General features: G+C 39.5%; 1 protein-coding gene across 8 annotated transcripts in view; it reads left to right on the forward strand.

Moving 5' to 3' along the window:
- Positions 1-14,952, forward strand: part of RNF144A (ring finger protein 144A) — a 62,142-nt gene that overhangs the window by 16,219 nt on the left and 30,971 nt on the right. For 3 of the 8 annotated variants that reach the window (XM_080587802.1, XM_080587804.1, XM_080587800.1), the window contains exon 3: positions 2,641-2,686. The exons of the other annotated variants lie outside the window; for them this stretch is intronic. The gene's annotated coding sequence lies outside the window, so the exon portion shown is untranslated. The remainder of the gene's footprint in view (positions 1-2,640; positions 2,687-14,952) is intronic. 8 annotated transcript variants of the gene reach the window in all.

Raw genomic sequence — 14,952 nt, forward strand, 5'->3', positions numbered from 1 at the left:
AACTTGTTTTGGTGCAGTTCTATAGCATAGTTCAAAGCATAGTTTTACTGTACTACTTTGAATAGTCTCATTAGGTTTTTATTTTTATATTGAGCTCTACAGCAGAGCCTTATTTCACAGAATCACAGAATCGTCTAGGTTGGAAGAGACCTCCAAGATCACCTAGTCCAACCTCTGACCTAACGCTAACAAGTCCTCTACTAAACCATATCACTAAGCTCAACATCTAAATGTCTTTTAAAGACCTCCAGGGATGGTGACTCAACCACTTCCCTGGGCAGCCCATTCCAATGCCTAACAACCCTTTCAGTAAATTTGCTTTCATATGTGTTCCTTGATTTATTAGCTTAGTGTTCCACAATACTACACTTTCAATTTTAATGGGCAGTAATACTCTAAATAAGGAAACAGGGTAATAAAAAAGTGATTTCCTTTTAGAGATGGCTAAAATTTTATAGATGACAAATCTATATGTACTGATATCATGGCAAACTGTTGATTTATTTGATAAATGCATTTCCAATCAGTCAAAAAAAAAGATGTAGCACATATGCTTATCTTCCCTACTAGAAGGCAATAAAAATTCTGTTTCAATAATGAGTGTCCATTTTTTTCTGATAGTGGATTGAAAAAAATCATCTTGTAAATATCACCAGTTCTATAAGTGCTGCATTATGCTTACCCTAGTATGTTGCTATATGTGGAAATTAATGACACTTTTAGATTCTTCATTTCCCTGAACTTGTAGTTAGCTGTTAGTAACTTTCCATTTTCCTGAGCAATGCCACTTCTGCTTGCATGCATCTCTTGGAAATAGTATTTAACAGTCATATACTTACAGGCTGGCAGACTTCTTTCTTTTTTTTTTTTTCCCTTTGAAACTCATGTTCTTGGCTTAATCCTCGAACTGTAATAATGTTCTTGCATGACTTTTTCTGAGCACAAGAAGAACCTAGTGTGAAGAAAACATAACCATTTCCGCATTGGCTTGAGTTTAGCTATTGAGTTTTTATATAACAAGATGAGTGTTCAGTTTGAGTAACATGTTTTAGTTCGAAGAAATACTGTTTAAATGTAAAGCTTGCTGAAATATTTCACCTGGTGTTTTTTCCAGCTCACTTTTTGAGTACTAATTGGAAAAAGCTTTTTTTTGTTTACCTTTTTACTAGCAGAAAAACAAAATGGGAAAAAAGCAGAGAAATTTAATTTGAAACCAGAATGTATCATTGTTTTCTGTACCTCTTAAAAAAAAAAAAGTTGAACAATTCTTCGACTTCATTGCTTGGTATCTTAAAGATTTCTTTAAAAATTTCAATGCAGAGAACTGGAAATAATTTCTTGTGTCCCCTGCAATTTGGACTGTAGATTGTGTAACTTCATAAACTTTCATCTCACAAGTAATCACTATTTCTGTTCCCCCTGCTTCTTTTGGAAGGCAGTAATAGAAGCATTTGGTGCATCTCTACCACTCTAGGAACTTTCTTCATGTTTTTATAATAAATGTATAATGACAAGTTTATACGTGTAAGTTGTTGTGGTCAATGATGAATTTTAGTTTGGATAATTCCTTTCCTACTTTGTTATGCGGGGAGACCGTGTTTCTTCTTGATCCCCACATGCAAAGCTAAATAAGCCAAGGTCCCTTAGCCTCCTTCCTTGAGGTCAGCTCTCCATCCTTCTCCTGTGAGAGTCCCAATATTTCATACACGTTGGTCTGCCTATGCATTAATTCCACATCACATTCTTATAAGCAGTTCAGCTTGTTCTGTTTATTTAATTTTCAGCTGAGGTCTTTCTGAAGACCCTTATAGCTCTCCAGGCATCTTACTGCCTTTTCTGAAATATAAGGGGCAAGTTTTCTCGAAGTACTCTCAGGATCTGTGTCCAATCTCTTGGAAAAAACATGCAGAAAAGGGCTATTATTAATATTTTAAAGGAGTAGAAACTACATTTTAGTGTCATTGTTCTACCAAATGTGAAACAATTGAACTTCAACAATCTCCTTTAGGCTTCTGTGATCAGTCTGAGCAGCTCAGATCCATTGTGTTCTTCCATAGCTGAAGTGCGATTTGATTTTGCATCTTTCTGCTCCCTGCCAACCCCGTTTGCACGGAAATGGCTCTGAAGGATTACTGAAATGGAGCATATTCTGGCAGAAGTCTGTATTGGAAAATATTTGTGGCATACGGATGATCATGAGGTATTTGTGTAATGAACAAGAACATACCATACATAGTTCAAGCTATTAATATGAAGCAGAGGAGTGCTGCCATCTGATTTTTCTTGTCTAGCAGGCAAAAGCTCACTGCTCTGTCAGTATGATAGTAAATGTATCGACAGAACCCACTGATCTTCTCTAAGTATTGATCTTCCTCCCTAGACATCTAGAGAAAAGCTGTGTATTTTGTCTTTGGAGATGCTTTCATAGATGGAGCTTTGTAGCTCGCTTCTGCTCATTAGTGGGGGGGGGGGGGGGGGGGGGAAGGGAACAGATGGGGAAAATTAGTTTGCCAGTAAAAGGCGAAAGTCTTCCCTAATGATCTGGTGTTGGCTTGAAGTTGTGGAGCTTTCTTATGCAGTTGTTTATTTCAGTCTCATTGTTTATAGCCTTAAAATAGCTGTTTTATTTTACTGTGGAAGGAAGCAATCACAATATTTTGGCGTTGCCTCAGATGTCACAGCAAAGGTAAGATTTCCTTACTAGTTGTCTGTACCCCTTGTGGTATCTGAGACCTCTGTGTTGAGTGTACCATCATTTATTGGTGGGTGCAAAGTGTGGATGATCCAGCTCCAGTGACACATGCATAATTTGCATTATTATTTGCATCTTGTAGCCAAGTGGTGTATTTGGGTAGTGCTGAATCCAGCTTGGAAATTTTGATAGGTAAAATGAAAGTTAGTGAAGATGTGACTGTAAAATGCCTACAAAAGTAAAGTAGTGGTTTTTCAGCCTGTGACAGGAAGAAAGAACTGCACTGCAGAGGTGACAAACCCATTCTGTGGCAGCAGCCACAAGGGTTTTTGAATTATAGTTCATGAAACAGGATGCAAAGGAAAATCCTTTTTTTGGCCTGAGTCCACAGAAAATCTCCTCTGATAGCAAAGAAAGGTTTGAAAGTGATAAATGACTTATTTTGGTATGCAAAATTTTAGGAAGTATACCAGATCATTTTAGAGCCATCTGTGTTTCTTTGTTTGCCTGGTTGTTTGTATGTACAGGGCTGCAGTTTGTGCAAAGTGACAAGGCATGGTCCTAACCAGGCCGGGAGTGTAGTCTTCAAAATTAAAAAAAAAAAAAAAAAGGTGGGGGGGGGGGGGGGAACAAACTTAGTTCTCATTATCACTATTACAACAAAAGAACTTACAGCTACTGATTTCAATAGGATGCTAAGTTGCATCTCTGAGGCTTCATTTCAGATACCGGAGGTGTTTTTTCCCCTCTTCTTTGTTGCTGTTTTTTGAAAACATTGTACTGGTTTATAGATGATGCAGATTGAATAGGCTGTTTTGGGGGTTCTACTGTATGCTAATAAATAAATGGGAGTTTTTTCTCCCCTTCTTTTGCATTCTCTAGAACTGAAATCCATCTGCAAATGCTTGCTTTTGGACAGATGCTGTATATGTGTGAAACTGTCTCTCTGAATAGTCTGTTCCAGGTTAAGTGGCCACTTCTCTACTAAGAATGGATTGGAAGAGTTGGTGGGGTCAGGGATAGTCCACTTTTTTTTTCCCGATAGTGAGTGAGAAGGGAGTAGGGGACACTGACTGCTGCAGACACACAAAGTAATCAGGAAAGCAGTAGGATTCCAATACTTAAATGTGCTGGAATGTACTGGCAGTGCGTGAAGTGGAGAAGGAGGCACAAGTCAAGACACTTGTCTGTTGTTGTGTATTTTGACCTTCATAGGGAAGAGTTAAGCAACCACTGCATACCAGTCCTTGTAGCAATTGACTGTCTTATGCAGAAGGGTCTTGTTGCTCGAAACAAAGTCAATTCCTGAGCTTTCATAAGCAGAACTACCATTTTTTTCTCATTTTAAATGAGATTCACTACAGCTGTGCTTGAGAAACTTTCTTGCCCCTTCTTAGATTCAGGGGTTACTCTAGATCATCTAACTTTCTCTTACCAGTTTTTCATTCTCCTGTTAGTGCATTGTTCCCATCTTTTTCCAAGTAAAACCAGTTCAAAAGCTCTCTGTTTTCTCTCAGCATTACTGAATTTTCCTCCCATCCTGAATAGCTAGAAATTTTCTTCCTTTATCTTCAGTTGAGGCTTGCTTTTTGCTTGACTCCATCCAGCTTCACTTCTCTATAAAATCTGAAGGTTGGGTTGAAACAATCCTGCAGGATAAGAACTGCCCAGTGGGGAAGAAGCTGCTGAAGGGCTTCTGCATCTCAGAGAGAAAGGATCTGTCAGCTTCATCCCTTTCCTTTGCCACTAAGGTAAAAGGCTGATTTACAGCTTGCCAAACAACTTTTATATTATTCAGTGGTCCTTTTAATGTCTCTGTCTTATTGAGGTGTTGGTTCCCAGTTCTATAAAGGCTGGAATCCAAGGCAGAGGAAGCAGCAGATTGGTGTCTGGGTCTGTCACAGGAGCAAGCTGAGCTGTGCAAGATAAGGAGCTTTCTCAGGGGCTGTGGAAGAAACTTGTCCATGAACTTGGAGTCCTCTCAAACCTCGCCACTTGCTGTTCCAAACACAGTACTCACTTTTCAACCATGCTTTCTTGAAACAAAACACAAAGCCAATCTCCTCAGAACAAAACATTTCATTTTGAGTATTAGTAGAGAAGGCAGAAGAGTACAAACTGACTGCGATACAGGATAATTATCTTCCCTTAGGTACTACATACCACTTCGCCTGCTTTTTCCATCTGCTAAGCCTCTAAATGCCGCTGGTGTTCCAGCATCCCAGGCCTCCTGGTTATTTCAGGTCATTAGCAGGTATTGGTGCAGTCTCTATCAACACAGCTCTTCTAACTGTAGATTTGAATTAAGTTCAATTTGTCTCTATGTCCAAGAGTTGTGACCAGTGACTGGGGGGAAAGAGGTCTCTGCCCCTCAGCCTGAATTCTGGTTTCACCACACTCTAGTACCCTTATTTTGCATCCATATTTTTTAATATATTATATATTCTTTTTTTTTAACTTATGTCATTGTTATCTAGCATTTTATACATGGCTAGTTAATTCCATTCATTTGATAACTGCCACTCCGTCAGAAGCTGCACGTGGTCAGTTTATGCTTTAAATGCCTTTTAAATCTTGTTATTTGGACGGCTCCTGGTCTGCATATCCTTCTCTCTTCATTGTTATCTTCTGTAAGGTTTTGCTAGCAGGGTTTAGATTTTTTTTGTTGTTCTTGTAGAGTACGGATTAGACTACAAATATGCCTGTAGTTAATCAGTTCTGACCTAGTTGCTTTGACAGTCACATTCTCAGACAACCCATTAATTCAACTGCATGACTTTAGCTATTAGACCTCAGGTGTTTAAAGCTTATGTAGCAGTCCCTTGGCTTACGGCTGTTGTAGTAAGTCTGTTGCAAACACAGACATGCTCTCCATTTAGAGCAGTGCTTGGTATGGATGAAAGGAGCTCTGGGTTTCCCATCTTCTGTTGTGCTGTGGTCTTCCTATGCTGGTCTGCTTAGGTCTTCATGCTTGAACGAGTTCTGAAACCCTCCGAGCACCTCTGTTTGAGTTATGATGCTCTTGCTCCCATTTGTGCTGACTGCTGTAAGGGAGATGCACTGCCCTTCTCTCCCTCCACTTTTGAGACAAATGATTGTTCCAGCTTCTTTTGGAGAAACAGCAGCCAGGTACTCTATTCCTCCCTCTTAACTTGTCTTTAAAATAGCATTGTGTTGCTCTTGAATTTGTTTAATTGATTTCCTGATGGAAAGAAGCTAAAGAGCTATCTTCCCCAGTTAAATGAGGGCAAAATACTGTATTAGTAGTCAATGAAGGTTAACTAGGAATTTCATAAAATTAAATAAGTGATGCCTTTGAGACAGTTGTTCTTTTAACGAAATATAAAAATAGGAATTCAAAGACATTTTAGTGTTCAGTTCCTTCCTTCTAACAGCTTTTTTCCTTCCTCTCTAGTTTTAATATGGACAAACAATTTAATCCTAAAAGCATGTAGAGCTTTTAACTTCTAGCCAAGTACTTATTGTCCTTTGTGGGAGGGGGGTGGGTGGGAAGAAGACAAAAACCTAGAGAATAATTTCAAGCCTGTGACAAAGCTTACTCATTTAATAAGCTATCTTTAGGAACATTAATAGCCATATTTTTAAATGAAATTTCTATTATCGGTCTCCTAGATTGCTCTCTCTTGGTTGACTTTATTGTACCTAGCAATCAGATTGAATTTGCTACTAGGAATATCTAAAAACAAACCACAAAAGCTAATTTTAAACAGTGGGTTGCAACTCGTGTTGTTTGGTTTAGAACCTCTGGAGCAATTCCTCTCCAAATGCTTCTATTTTAAACTTGGTATGTCAGACAAATGTGGCTGCTCTTTCACCATCTCCTTAACATAAAAATGCTATGGTGACCATTAAAGTAAATAGGAAAAAGCAACAATTACAGAACTTACCAAAAAAAGATTTGTCTTAGTACAGTGGATTTTCTTTAAATAGGGGATTATGTCTTGAGCTGGGTGGGTGGCGTGTGACTGTGTGCATACCACGGTACTCGGCTTAGACCATAGTGAACGACCTCATCTGTGATCTTCCCAGAATCTGAAAAGAGGGCAGGCTTCTGTGTTTTTTTCTCTTGTTTGGTTTGGGAAAGCATGAGTTGAACTTGGAAAGCTTCCTACTATCTAAAATGCTCAACACGTGGCATCTGGAAAGCGTAAAATGTCTTTAAATACCACTTTTGAATTCAGCATTTTTTTCCAGTGAAATTTTGCTTTACTAAGTTTTTTGCTTTAATTTTTAATATTAAAATATTAAGTATTTGACATGATCACTTGCCTTTTTTAATGCTGCATACAAAAGGAAAAACTACAAGACAAATCCTGTTTCTAAGAAGTTTCCTGACACCCAAATGGGTCTAGAAAAAGCAATTGCCCACTAAATTCAACTACTCATCCAGATTTTGAGGCAGTGAATATAGTATCAAGGGTATTAATTAGTTGAATTGTTTCATAACTTTATATTGTTTTTAGCTTTGGAAACCTGTGGTCCACTGTAGCATACACTGTGCAAACATAAAACTGAAATATTTTCTTCCCCACAGAGCAGTGTGCAGTTTGAGCACAATAATGTCTGTATTCTGGCTATCCTGCAGTGTGGAGAAAGCTGACCTAGTGTTTAAGGTAGCTTGATTCCTGTTAGAACACTGTTTGTCAGAGTGCAGAGCAACCATCTATCAGTTAAAATCCTTTTTAGAAGGGTATCTTTCAGACATAAGTTATGTTCAAGGTAAGAAGCTTGAGGTGGATGTTTTGCATAGGGAAGGGAATGTCTCTAAAGAGCTATTAGCTGTTTCATGGGTGTTGTTTTCATGCAACAAAATTCTGTGACCTTTCAGATAATGAACTGATCACTTGGAAGTGTAGGAGGAGCTCATTTTTATAAAGGGGCTTGGGGAATGTATTTTTTATGGATATCAATGGTTTTTTTTTTTGAAATTGAAGAAGTTAACATGAACAGAATTAAGTCATTTTAAAAAAAAAAAACAAACAACACAATACAACATCAAAACTCTCCTAAGAAAGCTCTTCATCTGTTTGGTTGGTTTTAAAGCTCTTGTTTATAAACCCCTGAAATGATAAGCACAAGCATAAGCTGCCCTAGAAATATTTTTTCCTTCTTGTCAGAATAAATCTTATCAAATTTCCCTTGATTTATGCTGCATGCCAGATCTCTCTAAGAATAAGTATGTTTTCTATCACTGCACCCAGCGTACAGTCTGACAGTAAGCAGGTAAGCACTGCAACCTATAAGAAGGCTGCAGCAAGGGTGGCATTTTGGTGCTCTTCTTGCCCAGAACCACGAGTGGCATGCACAGAGCCAAAACCCAACACTGCTGTTGTGAATATGCAGTGCGTGATACACCTAACACGCCAGAACTGAGTCTCACAGGATGGTTTAGGTTGGAAGTACCTGTTCCAAAGTGTGTGTGAATTTGGAGAAGGGGCTGATACGTCCTAGGAGGAAGGGACTAATATGTTCTAGGAGATCTAACAGATATCACAAAACACTTGCAGGTAATTCCCATCTTTTGAGTAGGCTGTCATCTTCACTAAATATCAAGCTTACAGTATAGTGAGTACTCTGCTCACATCAGGTGTTTTCACATGTATTAATTGTAACCCGAGATGTTCCCTTGCAAGCAGGTGAATTGTGTGGTATGTGGATAGTGGAAGGGACTGACTTCAGTCCCTTCAGCTTTCCCTTTCCAGCAATGCAGTCACATGTAAGGCAACGTACCTTTCTTTTTCTTTTTTCTTTTACTACAATTCAAACTGATTATGGGATTCAGTTTGATTATTCTGACATATCAGAAAGTCCAACACCTACTGATTTTTAAGAGCTGTGCTCAAGTTTACAAAGCATCATTGGAAAAAAGCCCAATAGCATTCCTCTACATGTTCTATAAATCAAAGGTTTGTTGTAACTTGTCAATGCTTCTTGTCTAGACAAATCTAGCTTGGGGAGCCCTGAAGAGAGCACTTCTGCTGTGGTGAACCTGCGGTCTTTGGTTTCTTCCTGTATGTTTTTGGCTGTCCCAATATGCCACTACTTCAGTCTCCTGGTCTTTCTGCTTTTGCTGTCATTTTTGCAGTTGTCATGCATAGTTTCTGCTCTGTGCAGATGGGGTGCTACAGTGCTTCTGATGTCTGCAGTAAACAGGTGCATGTGTTATGCTGTAAAAATCGTTAAATGTAGGGAGGAGGGAAATGGGTGGGGTGGGTGGGGGGGGAACTCAACCAAACAGCAAAGCAGGAAGAATTACTATATAACAGCAATATTACTGTGAAGGAGTAGGTCTGGGGCTGATGTTGTGAGGCTGATGCATTGCTCCTCTGAAAAGACAGCAAATGCTGATTCTAATTCTGCAGAGGGAGTAGAGAATGGAAAATATGCTCATAGGCAGCTAGTGCACTGCTCATCCAACCCACAAGCCTACATGATGTGGTAGGTACTAGCTCACACATCTGCATGCAATATAAGTAAACTGAGCTGCTCAGTTCTGCAGTAAGTTTGGGGCAGAAGGGGTTATCAATAGCTTCGTATTCAAGTAATGTTCTAGTAATCACTAGTTCATCCTGTTTTTGTGTGTAATGTTAGTGGTTCACACTGGTTATAAGAACTTTATCTTGATTGTGTTTGTTGAAGGTCTTCCATAGCCTGTGCTAAATGACTTGACTATCAGTAAGAAGGTAAGAGATTACCAAATTAAAGATCTGCCCTTAATCAGTATTATTGCATAATAAGGATCTATCTATAGGTTCCATAGCTGTGCTGTCAGGGGCAATGTGAGTGACAGGTCTGTGTCCACCCATGTGCAGGCTGAGTGTTACATCAGGACATGATTAGGAGAAATGAGTTGGAAGATACAATTCTGTAATGTGCAAATGTGATATTAAATGGACACAATCTCCCTCTGAAGGCCTTCAAAATTACCTACTTAGACAATGAAAGGCAAGTTATGTAGGCAGTTATTTTGGAAAACCTGCTTCCTTGGGCACCAACAATGAAGTGACTGTCTTAGACTGAGTCTCATCCTCCTCACACTTAAGCCTGGTGTGTCACACTGACACAATAAGAGTTATGTATGCCGTAACATCCAATTCAAATCCACTGCATTCTCTATCATGTGACGACTGAAAGTGCAATTCTGGGACAATGTGATATGGTACAGTGGAAGCTGTTAGTTCTACGAAGAAGCTGTCCAACTTCTAGCTGTGTTTGATGCTTTTAGATGTGGTTTTGAAAAAAAAAAAAAGTAATTTTCCAGGTAGCATTAAGTAATTATTGCATTGAATGTTTCCATGAAGATTACCTCTTTCTATGAAGAATCATTCTCTTTTTTTTGTATTTCAGCCATGTTTTCATATTAGCCCCATTGACTGTACGTGCTCTGTTGGATTTTCTGCCAGTTAATATTAGTGGAGGTGAGCTCTTCACAATATAGGAAAGCTCCACGCTAATCTCTAAGGGGCAGAACTGAGTCATGAGTCTGGGAACTTGCTGTCAGCACTGGGAGCTCTGGAAATGCTGTATCTTATAAATATCTACCTGGAACTCGGTTATTATTCAGTCAGAAAAAAAAAGTTAGTTGTAGGTAAGTTAACCAGACTTCATTCCACTCTGAATGCAGTTTTCACTACAGGCTTATCTGCTTTAAAGCACAATTGTAGCGTATGTGGGGATGGTACTTTGTATGTGTTGTCTTACAGCTAGGATGTGAGCTGTTGTTAAAACCTGAGTTCCACTGTTAATATAGACGTGACAGACAATAAGAGTGTTTTCAGTGTTCTTTTTTTCATTTCCAAGTAATTTTTCTTCATCTGAGACTTGTGCAGCACTGGGCAGTGCACCAAGCGTGCATTTTGTCATAGTTACAAGAAAGAAGACAAGTTTGATTTTCTTTTTTGGTGGAAACAAGAGAATTGCTCAGCCGGTCTCTCTGAGTGCCTCAACTAGGGCTCCACTCCCCTTGCTCATATTTGCATTTTCCCAGTAATTTCACACATCTTTAAATGTGGTTTCTAGCTTTAAGTTTCCAAGGCTTTTCTCTTCCCTTCCCTTCCAACCCCTGCCAACGGAGGAAAAAACCCACAGAGCTTAAGCTTGGTGTGATTTGGGTTTTGTGTAAACATAGCTGTTACTTTTCTAGGGGGAGTCGACTGTGGAGAAGAAAATCCTTGTGGTATGTTAAAGTTTCAAACTGCTTCTTGCTGATTTATTGTTATTGTGGAGACAGCTCAAAGAGAGCACTAATTCATCAGTTCCTTGTAAGCAGAAGAGAGAAAGAATAGGAGGAAGTGAGAAAAGGGGTGGAGGGGGAAAGAGTTGGGGGAACAGAAAAATGAAAACATGGGAAAATGCTGGGGGTGGGGGGAAGGCGAAGAGAAGCAGTTGGTTTTGATTGGGTGGTTTATGAGTTTCTGGAAAATAACAAAATGAGATGTAACCCTAGAAAGCAGTAGAATAGTCTGTACTCTTCTTATTACTGTTGCCTTCACAAGCTATAAAATAATTCAGATTTCTCACTGCCAGTTAGTGTCCTGAGGTTTTTGCAATTGTGAGTTGCATGCCTAGGTTACAATTGTCTTTGGTTAGAACTAGTCTTTTTTCTATTTTACCTCACTTCTAGATCTCTTGGAGGTGAAGTCCCATTGGTTTGCCCCAGGCTCCTTTCATTGTGGGTGAAGTTCAGCCCAGCAATAGGGCAAGGCCTATGGGTGAGAATTGGCCTAAGATTTAAAGCATTTTAAATTGCAGGTATCTACTGGGTTACCTTTACCTAGTAGTAGAGCTGTAGCCAGTACAGCCAGCAGCACTGCTAACATAAGTCAGCACAGCCAGAATTAGGCCCATGGCTATAATGGGAGCTTAGATAGCTGGAAAACATGCTAATATTTTCACTTCCATGTGTTAATATGGAACAGGTCTTAACTGCATACAGAGCTGCCTTTTGTGGCTGATGAGTGCTAGCTGCGTATACCTCCATGTACCCATGCATGAATTATGTTAACAAAGGTGGAGGCAACAAGATGCAGAATACTCTGTAAATCTGTAAATCTAAACTTAGTAAACATCTGCTTTCTTTCAGTATAAGCAAAATCTGTAAGCATTCAGTCAGGAAAATGAGTTTAACTGTTTCTGATTTTGTCTTCTGATAAGCAAAAAAAAGTCAACAGGATGTTGGTCTTTCACTCTGAAAAAAGATGTTGCCAGCATCTGTTGAAATGCTTATATATATCACAGTTCCTTTTAACAATGATACTGCTTTAATTCTAGTCAACTGTCAGTGGGGAGGGAGTTGTTTTTTTCTGAATTCCCATGTTTCTTTGGTCATGATGCTTATAAATTGTTCCAATCTGTTTGATCTCAGTCAGACTACTGTATCAGTCCTGTAGCCTTAGTTCAAGTTCGAAACTCTGGGAGAAGGGGAACAGCAGTGTGTATAGTGCCACTCTTAATATGGAGAAAATATTTCTTATTTCCTAGATTGCCTGAACAGCAATTTGTCTAACCCTAAAATCATAGAATCATTGAGGTTGGAAAAGATCTCCAAGATCATCTGTCCCAACTATTCCCCTACCGCCACTATCACCCACTAAACCATGTCCGTAAGCACCACATCCAACCTTTCCTTAAACACCCCCAGGCACAATGACTCCACCACGTCCCTGGGCAACCCATTCCAGTGCCTAACCAGTCTTTCTGAGAAGAAATTTCTCCTAATTTCCAATTTAAATACCAAATACTAAATTCAGGTAAATACTCAAAGAATTTAAGCACTTCAACTGTTAATGATTTAATGGCTGGTCTTCCATGCTTTTGATGTAAGACTTTGTTGTTGCCACAACAATTTATAGGTTGTAACTTGATCTTGGCTGTAGTATTCAAAGGCAGTGGCTCATTGCATTAAAGTGGTATTAGAAAACAGCTGGGAGCTCTTAATGAGGGCCTAATGGGTTCATGACTTAAAACAAACAAATGAGATGGCCAGGCTTATTTTCTCCAGAGCAAAATGTTTGTTGCCCATTTCAGATCCAGGTGATGTACCTGTGCTACTGTGTCAAGGCTTTTCCTTAATATTAGGGGGAGATTTTCCTCCTCAGGGTGGAGGAAGACACTTTTAAAATACACATTGTCTTTGATTAGCTGTTTCAAATGGTCTTGAGGCGTTGTCTCTGGTTCCTGAGATAGTGCTCTGAGCGGAGCGTGGTCTGTGACTTCCCTCCTGGGAGATGAGATGGTGCAAGGACATCCAAGCTCTGTCCTGAGGTGCTCTGCTGCCCCAGGCCTCCTATAATCTCTTGGATAGCAAACATCAGCAAGATAAATGAATTCTGAGCAGTATTCCTTAATATTACGACCTCTCGGTCCTTTTGTTCATGTCATCTTTTTACAAAAGATGTTTGGGATATTCGGTGTTGGGGGCATATTACACTTCAGTTGTTATTGTAGTCTGTATGACAAAATACACTTCTGGGAACAGGGAGGGAAAAGATCCTTTTATCTGTGTTCCTGCTGTTTTTCTTCTCACCCCTTTTTTCTTTTCATAAAATACATTTTTTTCCACACCTTTGAATTTTCTAGCTCTTCCCCTTCTTTTCCCTGACCACAATTTCTTTCAGATGGAATCCAGTGATTTTTTTTTCCTTTGAATTATTTTCACCACTGTGTATGGGGTCTGAATAACAGGCACACCCAGTTTATTTCAGGTTGCTGCTGCTTGGCAGTGCTTTGAGAAGCCACAGCAGCACCAGAGCTGGTGACAAACAGAGGAAGATGCAAGGTCAGAAAATTCTTTGCCTCTGTCACATTATGCAGAAGCTGTATTCTTCAAAATAGGTGTTAGGCTCTTGCACTCTGAGGCACTTCTGTGTCTCAGCTTGCATGTGACTATCTTTTAGACAGAAGGTGAGGTTCTGGGATGTCTATTTGTAATATTCTCTAGAAGTCAAAGCTTATAAAAATTTGTTTTCTTTGTCTTTATAATGTCTATTTCTCTACACCCACGCATGCATTTGATAGGCAATACTTGATATACATCTATAGATCTACAAGTCATCTGATACCTTTATAATACTTAAAACTTTTTACGGTCTGTGGCATAATCAAACCAAGTTGTTAAATTTTTCATTGTTTTATAATTAGTCAATAAAAGCAGGGGGATAAAAAAAAACAACAGTCAACTGGTTTTCAAAAAAAATAATCTTTGCTATTGCCCCCTAACTCAGTGACCTTTTCCAGGAGTAGTTCAGTACAGTTTTGCATTCTTGGTGCTATTGTTCAGTAGTATTTTTCACTAGTGACAAGCATCCTGGGCTTTGTCATTTTTCTTGGACATTGGCATGTCTGAAATCTTTATTTTTGTATTTTATGTATATACTGTAGTATGCATATAGATATATATGTATGTAAAATATGTTTTATGTTTGTCAGAAAGGTAAAATAAACACACTCAGTTGCTATTTGTGGGGTGGACCCTGGAAAAGTTCACTTCAGTTACAACTCGACCCAGGAGGTTTCCCACATGCTCTGTTGGCTGGGAAACTGAAGTTGCCGACAGTGCTCTAAGCTTTTGCATAGTCTGTCTTTTCTGGGCTCAGGCCATAGCATAGCTTGAAGATAAGAATCGGGATGGTAAGCTTAAAGTTGATAGGTAGCCAGTGTAAGGAATAGAGGCCATAAAATCATAGAATATCCTGAATTGGAAGGGACCCACAAGGATCATTGAGTCCAATTCCTGACTACACAGAGGACCACCCCAAAATCAGACTCTGTGTGAGAGCTTTGCGCAAACACTTCTCGAACTCTGGCAGGCTTGCTGCTGTGAATGCTGCCCTGGGAAGCCTGTTGCAGTGCACGATCACTCAGTGAAGAAACCTTTCCTAACATCCAGCTTGAATCTTCCATTGCAGCTGTATGCCGTTCCCTCAGGTCTTGTCGCTGTCCCCAGAGAGCAGAGCTCAGTGCCTGCCCCTCGTGAGGGAGCTGCAGGCCGCCATGAGGCCTCCCCTCAGCCTGATCTGCTCTAGGCTGAACAAACTGAGTGATTTCAGCTGCTCCTCGTGTGTCTTGCCCTCTGGACCCTTCACCATCTTTGTAGCCCTTCTTTGAACACTCTCTAATAGTTTTCTTTCTTATATTGAGATAAAACCGTTCAGTGTGTCCAAAGGTCAGGTTTGAGGATTTCACAATACACTATGCATTGACAAGATGTTCTGTACAAGCTGGAGCTTCTTACGTGTTGA

The sequence above is a fragment of the Anser brachyrhynchus genome (genome assembly GCF_964034855.1).
Source record: "Anser brachyrhynchus genome assembly, chromosome: 3".
NCBI classification, from domain to species: domain Eukaryota; kingdom Metazoa; phylum Chordata; class Aves; order Anseriformes; family Anatidae; genus Anser; species Anser brachyrhynchus.